Below are 18153 nucleotides of genomic sequence, written 5' to 3'. Positions count from 1 at the left end.
CAAGATAGGACTACATTCTCACTAAAATGGGTAAAAGTGTAACAAAAAACTAACAACACTGAATATTCATGAGGATTTGGAGCAACTAGAATTCTTATACACTGTTGACGGAAGTGTACTATTGCACTTTGAAAAAACTTCTGTCTGTTTTATATAAAGCCAATCACCTACCTATGATTCAGCAATTCTAATCATAGGCATTTAGAAAGAGAAATGAATGGGGTGCCTGGGTGGCTCAGTGGGTTAAAGCCTCTGCCTTTGGCTCAGGTTATGATCTCAGGTCCTGGGATCAAGCCCCGCATCGGGCTCTCTGCTCAGCAGGTAGCCTGCTTCCCCCCTTCTCTCTCTCTGCCTGCCGCTGCCTACTTGTGCTCTCTCTCTGCCAAATAAATAAATAGAATCTTAAAAAAAAGAGAGAGAGAGAGAGATTGAGAAAAGAAAACGTATATCCAAAGGTTTCTACAAAACTCTTCATGGCAGCATTGTTCATATCAACCCCAAACTGGCAACAATTTAAATAACCATCCGTGAGAGAATAGGGAAATAATAGGATATTCATACCCTGATAGAGTCGTCCTTGCTTATTCGTGGGGAAAATGTCCGAGACCCCCCAGTGGTTGCCTGAAACCACAAATAGTACTGAACTCTATATACACAATCGTTTCTTCCACACATACATGCCTATGATAGTTAAATTTACATGTTAGGCAGATGATCAACAAAAATAACCAAGAATAGAATAGAACAATTATAACGCTATACTATAATACAAGTTATGTGAATGTGATCTCTCTTAAAATATCTTTTCGTACTGTACTCACTCTTCGTCGCTTTGATAACGTGAGATGCTAAAATGCTTACCTGATGAGATGAAGTGAGGTGAGTGACAGGCATTGTGACACAGCGTTAGGCTAACCTGGACCTTCTGAAGATCTGTCAGGAGGATCCGCTGCTTCGGGACTTCAGGTGACCACAGACAACTGAAACTATGGAAAAGGAAATCACAGATGAGGAAGGGCTACTGTATACCAGTCAGTTATGAAAATGGATAAACTGCTGATGAACTCAACGACACAGATAATCTCAGAAACACTGTGTGGGTGTGAAAGACGTGGGACATGAAGTGCTTACTGTGTAATTCCATTTCTGTGAAGTTCCACAGGCAAAACCGATCTATGGTGCTAGAAATCAGAATACAATGGTTCTTCTCTGAAAGGGCAGGAAGTGACTGGTTATGGGTATGAGTGGACTTTCTGAGGAAATAGAAATTTTGCTTTTCTTATTAAAGGTGTGAACTTCACAGATGTATGCTTTTGTTAAAACCCATTGAAATGTGCAGATCTGTGCATTTTAGTGTATGTAAACTTACCTCAATAAAATGAAAGATTCATGAAAGCTAATGTGATATTTTATTCAGCCAGTAGAATGGCAAAGCCATTTTTTATGGGCACGACAAAGTAAGAATTTTGATTTATGTGTTTGTGTATGAATTCAATTACATATTCTGGCTATTTTCCCTACTATATTTACTGAGTTTCTTCGATGATTAAGACTATTATTGAACTCCTATAAATATGCACTGACAGTGAATTGCAGTTTTGTGATCACAGTGCGTGATTTCAAGTGTTTGTGACTCTCTTGACACGGCTCTCCTCACTATGACTCAGTTAGGCCCCGGAGAGCTGATTTATCCCGACGAAATGCATGACAATATTTCCACAGTTTAAAAGCCTTTTCTTTTTATATTTTATTTATTTATTTGACAGACAGAGATCACAAGTAGGCAGAGAGGCAGGCAGAGAGAGAGGAGGAAGCAGGCTCCCTACTGAGCAGAGAGCTCAATGTGAGTCTCCGTCCCAGGACTCTGAGATCATGACCTGAGCTGAAGGCAGAGGCTTAACCCACTGAGCCACCCAGGGCGCCCCTCTTTTTGTTTCACTTTAAACTACTTGCTATCCAGGGTCTATTGCATGAGTAAGACATTTTAGAGCTACATATTTATTTGCATATACTTTGAAGACTTCTAACCTATAGAGTGTCTCTTTAGCTCAAAGATCTTGAGAGAAAATATATATACACCATTGAACTGGTACTTCCCTGGAACCTACAGATAAATATGTATTTGCCTTATGAAAGGAACTAACCTGACACAATGTGGAAGTGACGACCCAATGAGAAAGAATATTGTGCAGGTACAGGTCTATAACAGGTGTTATTAGTTTTTATGTAAATTTAAAAAATGCTTTATTCATTAATTTTGGAATGCATTAATGGAGTATCCACAAGGCAACCATACACTCATCCAATAAGTGAAATTGCATCCCTGTATAAATGAGGAATCTACTCTCATAGATATATATTTCAGTAAATATGTTATGTCAGCATTCAAACTTGCTTTAAAACATGGGTACATAACCCTAGAAATTATGATATAACAGGGTATAGGATGAGTAAGTAGTTTTATTTAGAACAGCAAGACAGAGTTTATAGACACTTGGAGTAAATATATGCCTGAGGAGCAGGAAGGAAACTGAAAATAATTTCTGTCTTTGTCTTAAAATGTTGAATACAATATTAAGATAAGTCACTATTTAAACTGTCCAAAAGCTCGCACAACTGTTCTTCTCATCTAGAAAATCATTCGAAAAATATAAAAATGAGCCCAGGCATTTAACTTTTTAGTTCCTTCTCTGTTTCAAATCCTTTAGTGAAATAAGTTCCAAGTGGGAGAAAATTTTTTTTTTTCCAAAGCAACTGCATTTTGCCTCGTATACTTAGGTCTTCTGTATAGCACAGTGATGGAGATGTCTAGCAAGTGCTCAGACAACAGGCTTATCAATTTGGCTGCACACTGGACTGTCCTGGGGGACTCAGAATAATACCAATGCCTTGGTCACACCCCCAAAGATTTTAATTTAATTGGCCGCGGTTAGGGCCTGGCTGCTAGCGTTTTCTAAAGCCTTTTAGGTGATTTTAATGTGCAACAAAAATTAAGAAGTACTGCTCTAGAAAGTAAGTGGTAAATGTTCACAGAAGGGGGAATTCTCTGTGTTGGACTGCTGGATTTAATAGAATAGTATCAATGAAAAATGTGACTATTAACTGTAATGTGACAAACAGGGTTCAGTTACAGAAAACAGAAGCTACTCTACCGAGTTTAAGCAGAAATGAATGTATCTTAAACTATTAAGAGGTTTACAGCTCACTGGGAAGGCTGGAGAAATCAAAGGAAAAATTGAGCTTTTAGAAACAGCCATCCAAAAAAAAAAAAAAAAGAAAGAAAGAAATCTTGTTATTTACAACAACCTGGATGGAACTAGAGGGTATTATACTAATCGAAATAAGTCAATAAGAGAAAGACAATTACCTATGATTTCACTCATATGTGGAATTTAAGAAACAAAACAGAGGAACATAGTGGAAGGGAGGGAAAAATAAAAGTGCAATCAGAGAGGGAGATAAACCATAAGACACTATCAATCATAGGGAAAAAAAACTGAGGGTTGCTGGAGCAAGGGGGTGGCAGATGGGGTAAGTGGTTGATGGACATTAAGGAGGGCACGTGATGTGCTGAGCACTGGGTGTTATATGCAACTGATGAATCTCTGAACTCTACCTCTGAAACCATCAATACACTATAAATAACCAAATTTCAATTAAAACATTAAAAAAAAAAAAACAAAACAAAACAAAGAAAGAGGGTGCCTGGGTGGCTCAGAGGGTTAAGCCTCAGCCTTCAGCTCGGGTCACGATCTCAGGATCCTGGGATTGAGCCCCGCATCAGGCTCTCTGATCGGCAGGGAGCTTGCTCCCCGCCCCCTCTCTCTGCCTGCCTCTCTGCCTACTTGTGATCTCTCTCTGTCAAATAAAAAAAAAAATCTTTAAAAAAATAAATTAAAAGAAAGAAAGAAAGAGAGAAAGAAAGGGACAACCTTGGGAGCCATGTTTCAGAAGTGAGCCATTCAGGGAGCTGGGACAGAATCATGAAGCTATTGCTACTTTGCCAATTCCCCAAAAAGGCCTCCACTCCCACGATGAGAAGGACAGCAGCCTCAGGAAATGCACATGACCAGGAAACCACCACAGAACACTTAAGACCTCAGAATGGGTTCAAGAAATGCAGAGATTTCTCTTCAGCAGTTTCTTGAGGGGCTCTGGGTCGATGAGTAGTAATGTAGCAGGTGCCCAACAGGCATAAACACAGCAAAAAAAGCATGACAAAGGTAAAGACATAGAGAAGAGCATGGGACACAGATCTGGTCCATAAGTAACTGGTTATAAGGAGCAGACGATGAAAATGGTGAGTGTAAGAATTGAAAAAAGAAAGGATTGATACAACTGGGAGAGGTAGGGAAGGTGTGGCCATGTTTGATATACAATTTTAAAATTTTGGGATTTAATGGGATTCCAAAAGGCAGCCCGGTGCTGGGGCTGTAGGCAAGAGCACAGTCTCCGGAGGGAGAGTCCCTGATTTGGAAAGCAGAGCCAACCCTTACTGGCTGTGACCTTGGGCATGTCTCTTAGCCTCTTGTGAGCATTAATATATGTAAATGCTTAGAGTAAAGAACACTACATGTACTTTAAAAAGCATTTGTTTGATGATAATATGATGATGACAGTGATGGTGATGAATAGTAAAGAATGAGAGAAGACCTCTCCGGATAAATGCTACAAGTTGTGGGTCCTCTACTCCCTCCAGAACACCTCCCCCACCACCGAAGAATGTGACTTTTTCTTTTTTGTTTGTTTGTTTTGGTTGAAAATCACCACACGAAAAAGGAAAAGAAACAAAAGTTCACATGCTTTTGCAAGAGTCCAGGTAGGACACAGATGATGAAGACCTGAACTATGATGGTAGCAGTGATGGTATTTGGATGGAACTCATTTGCCTAAATGTAGGTGTCAGTGAAGACCAACGTAGGAGCACACCTATGGGTGGGGCTTTACATACATATTGGGATGGTTCCTTTATCCACAGGTGCACAGCTGAGACACTCCCATAAAAAAAAAAAAAAAACAGTTAAATTTTATTTCTAGTAATACAGTTAATTTTTGCATGTTGCAGTGTTGCTTAACTCATTTACTAACGTAAGATTTTGCTTATTTATTTGACAGAGATCACAAGTAGGCAGAGAGGCAGGCAGAGAGGAGGAAGCAGGCTCCCTCCCGAGCAGAGAGCCCGATGCGGGGCTTGATGCCAGGACCCTGAGATCATGACCTGAGCCGAAGGCAGAGGCTTCAACCCACTGAGCCACCCAGGCACATCTGGAACAGATTTCTATTGTTATTGTTGATACATTGGATTTTTCTATGTAGACGATCATGTTGTCTTTGAATAAAAACAATTGTACTTACGCATTTCCGACCTAGAAAGGTGGATAGACTTGCCTTGTTCCTGATCATAGTGGGAAGGCACTCACTCTTTCACAATTTAATATGATATGATCTGCATGTTTTAGTAAATGTCATTCATCAAGTTAAGGAAGTTTCTTTCTGTCTTCTCTGCTGAGAGTTTTTATCATGAATCGGTGGTATATTTTATCATATGTTTACCTTTTTTTCCCCTGTTAATACTATGAATATTATTGATTTATTTTAGTTACTAAGATAAATTTGCATTCCTGAGTTAAATCCCTTTTTTTGTGATATATTACCCATTTTATATATTTCTGGATTTGATTTGCTAAAATTTTGTTAAGAATTTTTGTCTGGTATAATACTAATACTAGTCTACTGCTGATTGCACAGAATGAATTGAGAACTTTCTCCTCTTCCTCTATTACCTAGAATAGTTTGGGTAACACTAATATTCTTTTTCTTTCTTGTATTTTTGGTAGAATTCACCACTGAAGCCATCTCAGCCTGGAGTGTCCTTTGTGGATTTACTTCAAGTGCACAGGCTTTCTTTATCCTAGCTTATTAGTTTGGTGCATACATTTTATCATTTTCTTTGCTACTTATTTCTTTTTATGACTCAGATTTTCTTTCTAGGATTATATTATTTTCCTTCTACTTGAAGCAAATATTTTAGAAATTCCATTTTGAACATCCATTTGTATTTTTTTTAAGATTTTATTTATTTATTTGACAGACAGAGATCACAAGTAGGCAGAGAGGCAGGCAGAGAGAGGAGGAAGCAGGCTCCCTGCTGAGCAGAGAGCTAGATGTGGGGCTTGATCCCAGGACCCTGAGCCCATGACCTGAGCCGAAGGCAGAGGCTTAACCCACTGAGCCACCCAGGTGCTCCTATTTGTATTTTATGCTCAAAAGAGAACTTGTCCAAGATGCCAGCACCATAATTATCCACTAACATCTGTAGCCGTATTGTCTGCATTCTATCTTCTTGATATAAATGACCTTTCCATGCACCTAGCTAAGGCCGGCACTTGTTCTTGGACACTATACTTCACCCCCTTTCACTACTCAAAAATACTGCTCCGGCCATTTTCTCCCACCACCCTACATTTTTGGGATCATTCCTATCAACAAAGAAGTATGCAGTTATTTGTACCATCTCTTGACCCCATATTCGAAGTTTGTATGTTTTGGGTTCAACCATGGAAGGAGAACCAGTAGGTTACACATACACAAGGGCACACAGGCACGTAGATGGATTTACCCAAGAGGAGATGGACTTACATGACTGTGGAGGTTTGGCAAGATCTCTCTGTGAAGACTGTCTCTGTCTCATAGTGCTGAAGCCTGAAGTGCACAGGCAGGCAGTCAAGAGAGGAAGATGATGAGCAGGCTGGACCCCCATAAGGACAGATTGAAACTTTGGTCCATTCTTGTTGTCTCTAACCTTGACAATATGTGTGCTTCAGAAACCAGGACCCTCCTTCATGCAGAATAAAACACCTCATCCCAGGAGTTGCAGAAACTGAAGGAAGATCCGGAGGCAAAGAGAGAGTAATTGGAGACCCAGGAAAGTGATTCAGTAAATCAGCAACAACATGGTCAAAGCTCCACAATATAGAAATATTTTATAATGTCCCTTCCCCTCTGTTGCCTGGAGTCTTTGCAACCCAGGAAAGTTCGGAGGTATCCATTTTTTTTTCTCCCTTTTTCCTACCCCAAACTGACCTAGAAGGGAGAGGGAGAGTAGGCACTGAAGACTCAAACCATGGTTTTAGAGCCTACTGTCATAAATCTCAATTACATTGGGAGGAGGAAAGAAAAGCTTTGGCCTGGATTGAGGTCAAAGATAAGATGACAAGGACACATCTTAAATGCAAGAATGGGATTGGACAAGTAGCTGAAAGTAGCTGCAAAACGATGGGCTCCTGCCGCGGTGTCACTGAGGAAGGCGACGGGGAACTGCGGTAGGACCTGACTAAAGGCATAAAGACCAAGCAGGAAGCTTCTTCAGAAAATCAGCCCAAGGATAAGAAGGGTCTAAGTATTCTTGTACATTTGTTAGTTGGAAATAAGGACACCGGCTGGAATAAAAAAGGAAGAGGTCTTGAATGTTGTTGGATATCATGGTGTGGAACGGATGAAGAGATTGTCCATAGTCACAGGGCTGGGACTTCGAGTCAGAACAGCTGCCTTCTCTTCTCCAGTTCCATCCTTTCCATGGACAAGGCATTTGACCTCACTGAACTCCAGCTTTCCCCTGTAAGGTTGTAGGTCACATTTGTGCTGTTTACATCAAGTGCTTGGTAGAGCCCAAACAAGATGACTTACGAGAAAACATTTGGAAAACTTAAAAATGTAAGGTCTTACATCTTAAGCAAACCAATAAGGTTAGGGTTGATTTTATATTTTAAACCACTAAACCACTAAAGCATTTTCTTTATTTCAAGCTGGTGAGGTGAGAGGGTCAGGGAAACAGGGGACGAGAACGTGCCGGATGGGAGAACTGCATTCGCCCATCATTTTGGTCAGCGTGAAGAGACAGGCAGGAAGGAAAGAGCTCCTAATCTGACCGCCTGAGAGCTCAAATGCACACCTTTCATCCTTCTGGCAGATGGATCGCATATCCTCCAACCCACATAGTCTCATTTACACGCAGTTTCCCAGATAAGGCTGCTGCTGCTGCTGCTCACTTGCGAGATTTCCAAAGCGACTAATAAAAAGGTAACTCGCTATGTGCTACGAGAGATGACAAGCACACCTTGGGATGAATGATGGGTAAAGAATTGTCATTTCTCTTCTCAAAAATCAGGCTATCGTTGGCTCATGTGGCTTGGCACCTGTGGCTTGTTAGCAATTACATGTGGAAGCCGACCCATTCAAATTTGCCCCTGTAGAGCGGTTTTAGGGCTGTTGCCTTCCGTCTGTCTGTACATGGTTTCAGGGCACTACAATACGTATTTGAGCAGAAGCTTTGAAATCGGTTTGCTTTCTCCTTTCAGCGTTTTCTCCCATTTCATTTTTAAGTGTGATCTGATCAGCTTTCAATCTAGGATTTAGGGAGGAAGGGAAATAGCCATCCCTTTGGGTCCATGATTATTCTGGTTATACTTGGACTTTGTTTTCTAATAGGTGGTTTGGTAATGGACTCATGTTAGAAATGAGAGCTGCATTTCAAAGACGTTTCAAAGTTGCTTGCGCCACAACAGCGCCTTGTTTTTGGTAATCAATATTAACAACAATAACAAAAACAAATATTTTTTTACTTAAAATGTGCCATGCACTGTTCCAAGCACCTTGCGTGAATTACTTCATCTGCAGTACAATGCCATGATTATGCCCATTTTACATATGAGAAAACTGAGGCATATAGACGTTGACTAATTTACTTATTTGAAATATATATATGTATATACATATTCTCCCTATTATTCTCCCTGAATAATTCTCCCTAAAACACAAGACTGATTTCATAACTCCTTAGCTCAGAAATATTTAATAAATATCCTTGTCTAGCAAGTTAAGTGTAAATATCCTATCTTGTTGTTCCAGCTCTCTCGAATTGTGATCCTAACTTCCTTCTCCAGCCCTGTTTTTGAGCAATTCCCTAACTCAATGGTTCTTAAACAAGAGAAATTTTGTGCTGGCCCCTCTCCCCCAGACCCTGGGAGGGATATTTGGCAATGTCGGGAGATATTTTTGGCTGTCACAACTTGGGAGATATTACTAGCATTTAGTAAGCAGAAGTCAGTGATCCTGCTAAATAAACATCCTAAAACGTCTAAGACGATCCCTTCACACAACAAAGGATTATCTGGCCCGAACTGTCAATAGTATCAAGGTTGAGAAACACCAAGGAAAACTAAACAACTTGAGCTATTTATTTATTTATTTATTTATTTTTGAGACAGAGAGAGAGAGAGAGACCATGAGAGGGGAGAGGTCAGAGGGAGAAGCAGACTACCTGCTGAGCAGGGAGCCTGATGTGGGCCTCGATCCTGGGACTCTAGGATCATGACCTGAGCCAAAGGCAGTTGCTTAACCAACTGAGCCACCCAGGTGCCCCACAACTTGAGCTTTCTTAAATAGTGTCTGTGTTTCATTTTTGTAGCTTTCTTTCCTTTATGCCTTCACTACATATTCCTAGAGCACCTACTATGTGCCGGGCCCCATGAAGTGTAAGACATGATCCTTGATCTCACACTGACCAGCTTCCTGGCTTCCCATCCTTGTCCCTCTCCAATATAAAAACCTGCCTGCTCTTCAAAACCCCTCACAAATGCCATTTTCCCTCATCAGCTGAGTCTTCGCTCTTTGAAAGTAGTCTGTAAAGACAAAATATTATGACAGGAGAGTCTTGATATCAAACAAAAAATTGATAAGAAACATACCTATATGATGAATTTTATATGAATATTTAAATGCCATTTTTCACTATAAAAGCGTTTAAACATCTTCTCAAACTTAGCATATTTCCGTGTTGTGGAACGGCTTAATTTTATTTGCAATGAAGTTACTTGTCTTTTATTTAAAGTCAGTTTTGGAAGTGAAAGTAGTAGGTCATTGAAGTTCCAGGGAGCATACTGTAGTGATTGAAGGAGGTTGTGAGAGGCCGTGTAAAAAGGCTGACGCCCATGTTTCATTTCAGCAATAAAAAATTTAAAAATCAATTCAATAAGAATTTATCGAGTGCCAGTATGAGCCCGACACTGTTAGATGTTGGAATTCAAAATAAACCCCTCATGTTCTTTCTTCCAACGAAGTCAAGTAAACATATCTAACACTTCAAAATGTTCTATTATAGAAGCAGAGCGATCGTTGACATGGGTAAGCATTCTGATAGTCAGGTAAATGTCCAGGTGACAGCTGGTCAACGTTATGAAGAGTGCTTCTTCTGAGTACCATACAAGAAATTTAAGGAGAGGAAAGTAGGAGGCATAAATTATTGAGGCTCTTAAGAACATTGTGGAGAACTGTGGCCTACCTCATATCCCAAAGGAAGAGAGGGCTCTCCCCTGGACTCTTTCAGAGGGCCTTGGCACATATGTGCTTAAAGCATGTGATGGGAAGCAGAAGTACTGGAGATGAATTAGGGAAAATAAGTCCTGAAGACAGAAAAGTCCACATTTCCTACTGATGACAGCATCCAGGAACACTGCCACGCTGTCCTTGAACCTGTTATCCTGAATTAGCGTCTTCACTATTGTGGCCTTCTACTCCCCTGGGGATGTGGGTCATGTGTGGTCATCGACAGGGGTACCAGCGTTACCCTTGAAAAAGTTTAGAGCTGGCTAAGCAGATAAGGAAAACACTGCAGCGTGCACAATGGGGCGGAAGTTAATACTTGGGGCTGACGTTATTTCCTACCAAGCTGAATATAGCAGAAACGGGGTTGTGAGAACTACAAGAGTTAAGGTATGTAAACTACGTGGGTAATGTATGGCATATAGGATGTGATGGATAAATGTGAGCACAAAGAAGATAAAACATATGCAACAATAACCTCGAACTTCCCAATAAATCTGGAAGCCAATGAAAGCCATTTGAGTTTTGTTTTCACACACACAAAAAGGGGAAGTGTGGTCAAATACATTTCTCTAAGTTGTCTTGCTTTATTTCTTTTAGAATTAGTTTTACAGGCATCAGTTTTTTGGTTAAAGCTTTTTTCACAGTAGGCCACATGGTATAAAACACAAATGATGGGTGGAAATTTGTTTCTTTGGCTCCAGGAGTCCTTCTTTTTCATGTTCATTTATTGTCAGCTAGCCAGGTGAAATGAATGTCATGGTGCCTAGAGTCACCTCATGATCTGGGAAGTACTTTGACCCTGCGATTCCAAGAAGTACCTTGATCCTAAGCTTCCACTCCAGCAGAAGGCAAGTGTAAATCATAAGCTTGGACAGCTCCCTACAGGGAGTGGGCTTCCCTGGGGGTTAATGACACTAGAATTGATCTTAACACAACCTTTCCCCCTCCCCAGCATCTTTCTAAGTCAGAGAATGAGAGATTTCTCTCTTATATTACTTTTCATTCACTGTTCCAGAAAGGGTCTGGTGAACATTTACCTACAATTGGAAGTTAGGATTAATGTAGAACTCTGTGAATTCCTTGGGGTCCATGCTGGGGGGGAGGAGGGGCAGGGAAGTGAAGTTGATTTAAATTTGCATCACCTGCAAATGTCACTCCTGTAAATCCAGGTGGTTTTCTGACTGGCTGGACCTGTCCTTACAGGAGATAAGAGTCAGCAATCCCCATTAAATATCTCATTTTCATGGAGGAATTTTTTTTTTGTTTAGTTGAGCTCCATAACTCATTTCCAAAAGCACCCAAATAGTTTAAATTTTTATAAGTTTGCATGCACCGATCACTTCCCTTGAATAGCTAAGTAAGGAAGGCAGGGAGGGCTGAAGGGAAGTTTTCCTGTGAACGCTGTGTTTGTGACTGGATTAACATTTCCCTGCTAGAATTGCACGTCCTCTTAGCTCTCAGAAGGTCCCAATTAGGCCTGACACATTGCCATCACAGCACACATACTCCCTGTAACAACCGTATTAAGCTCAGTTGGTGCTGGGCGAGTTTTAAAGAAGGTTTTCCACCCAGCGTGGGTGGACAGATTCCCACTTCATCAGCCCCACTCCTTCCCCCAGCCCACCGCAGATTCCTATTATAACTCCCTGCCAAGGACCATGCAAGCTCTCCACACAGCGGGCGTTTATTTGTCAACAATTCTATAAACCCGAAACACAGAAAACCATCCTGCTGACACGGGACAGATAGAATCACACAGAAACGCCACAGACATTGGGAATCAAAGTCAAATGTCTTAAGAAAATAGCCTCTCGAAAACCTCAAGTTTTAAATGTATGCAAATGAAACTTACACAGTTCTTATCTGAGGAGCGTTCCACATAGGAGGAAAGTGAGGAGGATGAAAAGAAGAGCCTGATTCACAATGCCACTGATGAAGTTCTAGAACCTAGGTGAGGTTCGGTGGGCTGAGGTCCGGAGCTGATGACCAAGAAAGAATTCTTGAGACATCTTTGGTGCAAAATGGTGGTTTATTAAAGCACGGGGACAGGACCCATGGGCAGGAAGAGCTGCTCCCCCGAGTTGTGAGGGTAGGCGTGTTATATACCTTGCGGCTGGGGGGAGGTGGTGAAGGGATGGGAGATTTCAACAGAGTTTTCACATGCTAAGGAGGGCCTACAAGGTGCCGGGGGGTGGGGGGAGTCCTTGCCCTTATGGCTTGATCAATGTTGTTTTTAGGTCAGGCATTAACATCAAGATAGTTGGGAGATTCTTAGTGGGGTATTATGACCCTGCTATCATTTACATTCCCTTCTACCTCAGTCTCCTCCAGGTTATGGTGGGGAGGGGGACATTAGGGCTTCAGGAAATGAGAGTTATTTGCCTCTGGAAATTTGTGCTATTGATAAGGTAACCTCCCTGTTTAGATCTCTAGGACATCTGTAGAGCAAGGGAGATTCCTGTTCTGCAGGATTGCGATCCCTGCAAGTTAACTATTTATCGTTTTATGGCAGTCAGGGGTGCCTGAGGAATGCTACACATATGGAGGGGAGCAGGTGAAGAGGGGGTGCAAGGCGCCAGCTTTTGCTTTGTCCTCAGCCAGCCTCCTGCTCCCTCATCACCACTGTGTTGCCCACATGATACCAAAAACACTCTTGCTTAACTGACTTACCCCCTTGGTTTAATTTGTTACTTTGGTACTGGGGACATGCACTGAAGTTCATACAAACACACACAACAACGCATTCTCCATCATGGATCCTTCAAAACCAAGACAACTCATTTGTTCCTTCATTTCTTTTCCAAAATCTTTTACTGGCCTCTTAGGAAATGCCAGACTGTTCTGGTTCTTGGGGATGCATGTTTGAATAAGCTTCATGATAAATACCTTTTCATGGAGGGGAGACAAATAATAAAAAGGTAAACAAGAAAACAGCAGATGGTGATATGTGCCAAAAGGTGAAAACAATCAGAGGGACGTCCTGTAGAGCATCTGGAGTGAAGTAAACTGAGGTCTTCATGACAAGAAGTTGCATACTTTTCAAGCATCTGAGTTTGCCAGGTAGAAAGAACAGCTAGTGCAAAGGCCCTGTGGTGGGAACAAGTCTGACTCATTCAAGAAATGGAAGAAGGTAAGTGTAACATGAGCACGTGGGTAAGGCAGATAGTAAAGGATGAAATACAAGACAGGCAGGTGCCAGGTGAGGAGGGTGGATTATACTTTAAATGCTATAAGAAACCATCAAAGTATTTTAAGCAAGAGGATGACATGATCGGATTCTATTTTTAGAAGGTGACTTTGGCCTACTGTGGGGAATAGAATATAAGAAACAAGAGTACAAGCATGAAGACCAAGTAGGTGGCTATTGCAGGAGTTTATGTGAGAGAGGACAACATCTGAACTAAGACAGTAGCAGTAGAAATAGAAGGACATTTTTAAAATTACAACTCTTTTAAGGTAGCACTAATATTCGACCTTACCGTCCACTGCCTCTCCATTCTTCAGAATCCCATGCACGTAGCAGCCATTCATTTATTCTATCACTCGGTGATAGCTTCCTGGGTGTTTACTATGTGCCAGGTGCAGAGCAGGGTAATAAGGACAAACTGAGCGGCAGATGTCAGCTCAGTTTCCAACAAATCATGTTGCTTCATCATCACGACCAAATCACCTAAACTGATATTTAAAAATGTAACTGCAGTAACATATTTCATAATAATTCAAATTAATTGTCATCAACATGTTTTTCGACAGCCGCCCTTGCCAAGCCTGATTTTGCCTGAGCTGGAATCCGAAGAAACCAGTTCTGAATGAGGTAGTCTTCAATCCTGAAGTCTCTCATAGAGAAGACATTAAGGAAAATGGGGGGAAGTAAAACTTACAGCATAGAAAATGCTACTCATTAGTTTTCTGCTTAAAGCATACCTTTATTCCATAGAATTCTATTGGCTGGTTTTATCTCACTCATGTCCTCTCATCTGTCCTCGGGGCCAATTAGAGGACTCCCTGGGAGAACTTCCCTGGGTATTTGCTAGGAGAAGAGTCATTCCTGTTTTCCATTCACCTGACTTGCTGGGCTTGTGAGGCCGAATGAAACATGCACATATCTGGTTTTGCAGGCTTTAATCTTAATATATGCTGCCACCACTCTCTGCTCCATTTTCTAGGTGGCTCTTTTCAGCACCCCACCTCTATTCTTATAACTCGAAGTTGAGGAGATAAACCTGCAATCCTGTTTTGCAACTGGACATTCTAAATGAGATCAGATGGCTTCCCAAACAAAAACAGGTACTATTAGCCTTAGGAATTTTTTTTTTTAATTCCAAGTCAGGTGCAATTTAAAGACCTATATATAGATAGAGATATAAATATATAGGTAAATATAAATATAGATGGTCTCAAATTTCTTTGTCAGTTCTTTGAAGAATTAGCAATGACCACGTCCACTCCATTTTATGAAATAACCTTTTCCTATTACACTTTCTTTTATGTATTTTATAAAAAGCCTTTCTACTATCTTGTGCTTTCATCACTTGTGATTGGTTCTTGACTCACAGTGATCCAACTTCCTGTGATTCATATGGGCAAAATTTTGGAAATTTAACCTAATTTCTTTACTGATAGCACTTACTGAAGAGACAAAGCTCATGGTACTACTTGGCCAGGGCCCAAGTCCTTATCTGCTGAACTGACCCAACAGTCAGTTTTGCCCAGGAAAATCCCCAGCCCACGGGTCCTCAACTGCTTCCTGAGGTGCTCTGGGAAACCACTAGATAAAGTATATCATTGGTTCTTTTCTTGCTGCCCTAACATGTTAGAGAAGGTTATTTATAATTCACTATTGACAGAAATCTGAATAGAACATTTTATGCAGTGTGATGTAAACATGCCTTACTAAAAGTTGATTAAATACTACACTCATGGCCTGTTCTGTTAAAAAGTTAAGCACCAGGTTCTTGGTCTGGGAAGTGGTTCCCTCTTCCTTTGAGTCCCAAGTGTCCTCAACTAGCTGAATAACTAAAAGTCATAATGTGAAACATGATGAAATATTAAGATAACAAATACAAATTAACTTAGTCTGAATGAGATATGTTTTATATTAAAATGTCATACAGAGGTTTCAAAAATACATAGGATTAAAAATTTTAGTAAAGAGAATTTTATTAATTTTTTCCTGCACGTTTGAAAAAAGATCGCTGTCATTAAGTTTCAATTGTTGAAACCTCATGGTCCAGCTTATGGAATGGGAGCAGTGTCTAAAAATCAATGCCCTATTATAGTATTGTTCATAGGTACAACTCAGATTTATTTAAGTCATTCACATTCAGGGGTTGTTACCCAGCCATAATACTGACAGCTACTTGTAGTAAAATGTCCCTAGCAAGGGAGTTGCACATTCAAGCAAAGAGTTTTGAAGAAATCAGCTTTACTAGGTATGCTGTGCTTTATCTTACTGATTTCAAACATATTTGAGGATTTGGACTTACGTTCTTGGTAGTGTTTTTTAGCCCTGAAATTTTGTAATTTCACATTAAATGGCTTAGGTTACTGAAGAAACTTGTAATTTGAAAAATGTTTTACATTTTGAACAGCTGAAGGTACACAAGGGCTGTTTGTTTGCAATCCCATTTCCACAAGCAACGTGAGGGTCAGGGTCGGACTCTTGGGTAAAGTTTGTCTCTAGGAAACTTCTGCTATAATAATAGCAGATTAGGGAGCAGTGAGTGGGAAATCTTTAGATACTAGAATCCCAAGAAAACCTTTTAGGAAAGGTCTTTTTAATCTTTTGATAATTGCAAAGTAGGTAGGCCACTCCTGGAGGCAAAAACATCCATCGAAGACTCTCTTTTTCAGCTAGAACAATATGGAAACCGATGTCTGGGATCAAAAATATCTGCAGAAAATATACTTCAGAAATTTGTAGACTAAATTTGTAGACTTAAAACATTTGTATTTAACAACATAAGGGCTGTAATGGATATTTTATAATCCTTCAAATTCATTGTTATCAACATGTTTGTAGGCAGTGGCCTTGCCAGGCCTGATCTCAGGTATCCTGGTTCAGGATAACCATTGCTGTGGAAAGAGTTTGAGGATCGGCATCCGGGAGAATTTTGGGGGCTGTGGCAGTTGACGAACTATGCAAAACAGGAGCCTGGGCATGTTACTTAAATTTTCTCTGGCTTTCCCAAGTGTAAACCAGAAAGGATAACTGTAACTGACCCTCAGAACAATGTATTACTTAAAATATAACTTATAAGAAACTATTCTAGTTACCAAGCATGCTTAGATATAGCCTTAAGAAAAACATGTACTGGCAACAGGCCTCTGGGGGAGGACGACAGACGTCCTTGAAGCCGAGCAGCTGGGGATACCCGGCCCGCTCAGGACAGAACGCCACCTGCTTCGTTTTTCCGTTGTCTCCCCTACCCACAGCACCTGTGGCTAATTAGATGAGCCCTTTGAATGTGTTTGCTCAACTATAAACTTTATACTGCTTGACCACATATATTTTGCCTTCTCTCTTGTTTATCTACAAGGCATATGATTAATGTGTAGCCTTCTTCGGCTCCTTTGTTGATTACTGTCTAATATCTAATAAATACAGGACTGAGGAGTTGCTCAGGGCGACAGTCTTTTCTACTGTCCCTGCTCCCTCTCGCTTACAGCTAACTTGTTTTGCCTTCTTCTTCTCCGGGGCGCCATCAGGAGGCGACAGATAATAGTTCTTTCATTCTAGAGAAGAAAAGACTAATAGTATGGGAGGAAACACCTACCGCTATGATCTGTATGTTTCCCTTCTCTTCCCTCTGACCCCTGTCACTCTCTCCCACCAGTGGCAACATCCGTAAGTAAACGCAAGGCACTGGGGTCCTCCAAAGGCATCTGAACTCTTACCACTCCTTCCACATGTTTGTTTGCTCTTGTAATATATGACACATTAGTATCACGTCAAATAAAAGAAAGTTAATAAAACTCTGAATTAATGTTCCGTTTTATATGCAAGCCATGGTGCCTCCCCCTCATTCTTTATAATCTTTCAAGACATGGTATACTGGAATGATTGCTTATCTCCTTCCGAGGAATTCAGCACTCTATGTCTATTTTAAAATGGGTAGAACATTCCTAAGAGATGAATTTCTAGGCAAACTAGCTGACCAAAGGAAGAAGCGGTGAAGAGCTGAAAAGCTGGTTTCCTGTGTCCGCAGACCCTCCCTGTCGCATCCACGCCCACACTCAGTGTCACTTCATTCTTTCCCTTGCACTCTGCGCCTTTCGACCAGACCTTTTACACTCTCATTTTTCCCTGAGGTGCACTGTGGGATAAAAAGCTTTGTCTCTACTAAAGTAATTTCAGGGGGGAGAGGAGGGAGGATTCTATCATAGGATTTGGGAATAGCAGATTCAATGCCTCTCTCCTCCACCCGAGCTCACATGTGTGGCAACGATTTCTCTTCACCTGTAAAATGGCCCCTCGGAGTGGGGCAGCATCTTCATTTCCAACAGAACTCTTCATAGGCCCATTAATTCTCAACACATCCACTTCAGGTGACAAATCCTGCCCGCCATCTTTTTCCAACTCTCCATCAGAAAGGATTGGTGCCAGACCCACCTGGAACTCTGGTTATGAGGAAAATCAAAACTTCCGATTTCAAATGTATATTTGATTTTCCTTAAAATGTTTTTTTCCAATGTGATAGATGAGGTAAGGCTTCATTTCTATTACTTTGATTTTTTTCACACAGAAAAAATATATGGTATGTAATATAA

General features: G+C 40.8%; 1 long non-coding RNA gene across 1 annotated transcript in view; it reads right to left on the bottom strand.

Moving 5' to 3' along the window:
• Positions 1-13938, bottom strand: part of LOC122889605 — a 40524-nt gene extending 26586 nt beyond the window's left edge. The window contains exons 1-2 of the long non-coding RNA XR_006380949.1: positions 13863-13938; positions 862-986 (exon numbers count right to left, since the gene is read on the bottom strand). This is a non-coding gene — a long non-coding RNA (uncharacterized LOC122889605). The remainder of the gene's footprint in view (positions 1-861; positions 987-13862) is intronic.
• Between the last annotated feature and the right edge of the window lie 4215 nt (positions 13939-18153).

Source organism: Neovison vison, chromosome 11, assembly GCF_020171115.1.
Source record: "Neovison vison isolate M4711 chromosome 11, ASM_NN_V1, whole genome shotgun sequence".
Lineage (NCBI taxonomy): Eukaryota > Metazoa > Chordata > Mammalia > Carnivora > Mustelidae > Neogale > Neogale vison.
This window is presented reverse-complemented; position numbering and strand designations above follow the sequence as displayed.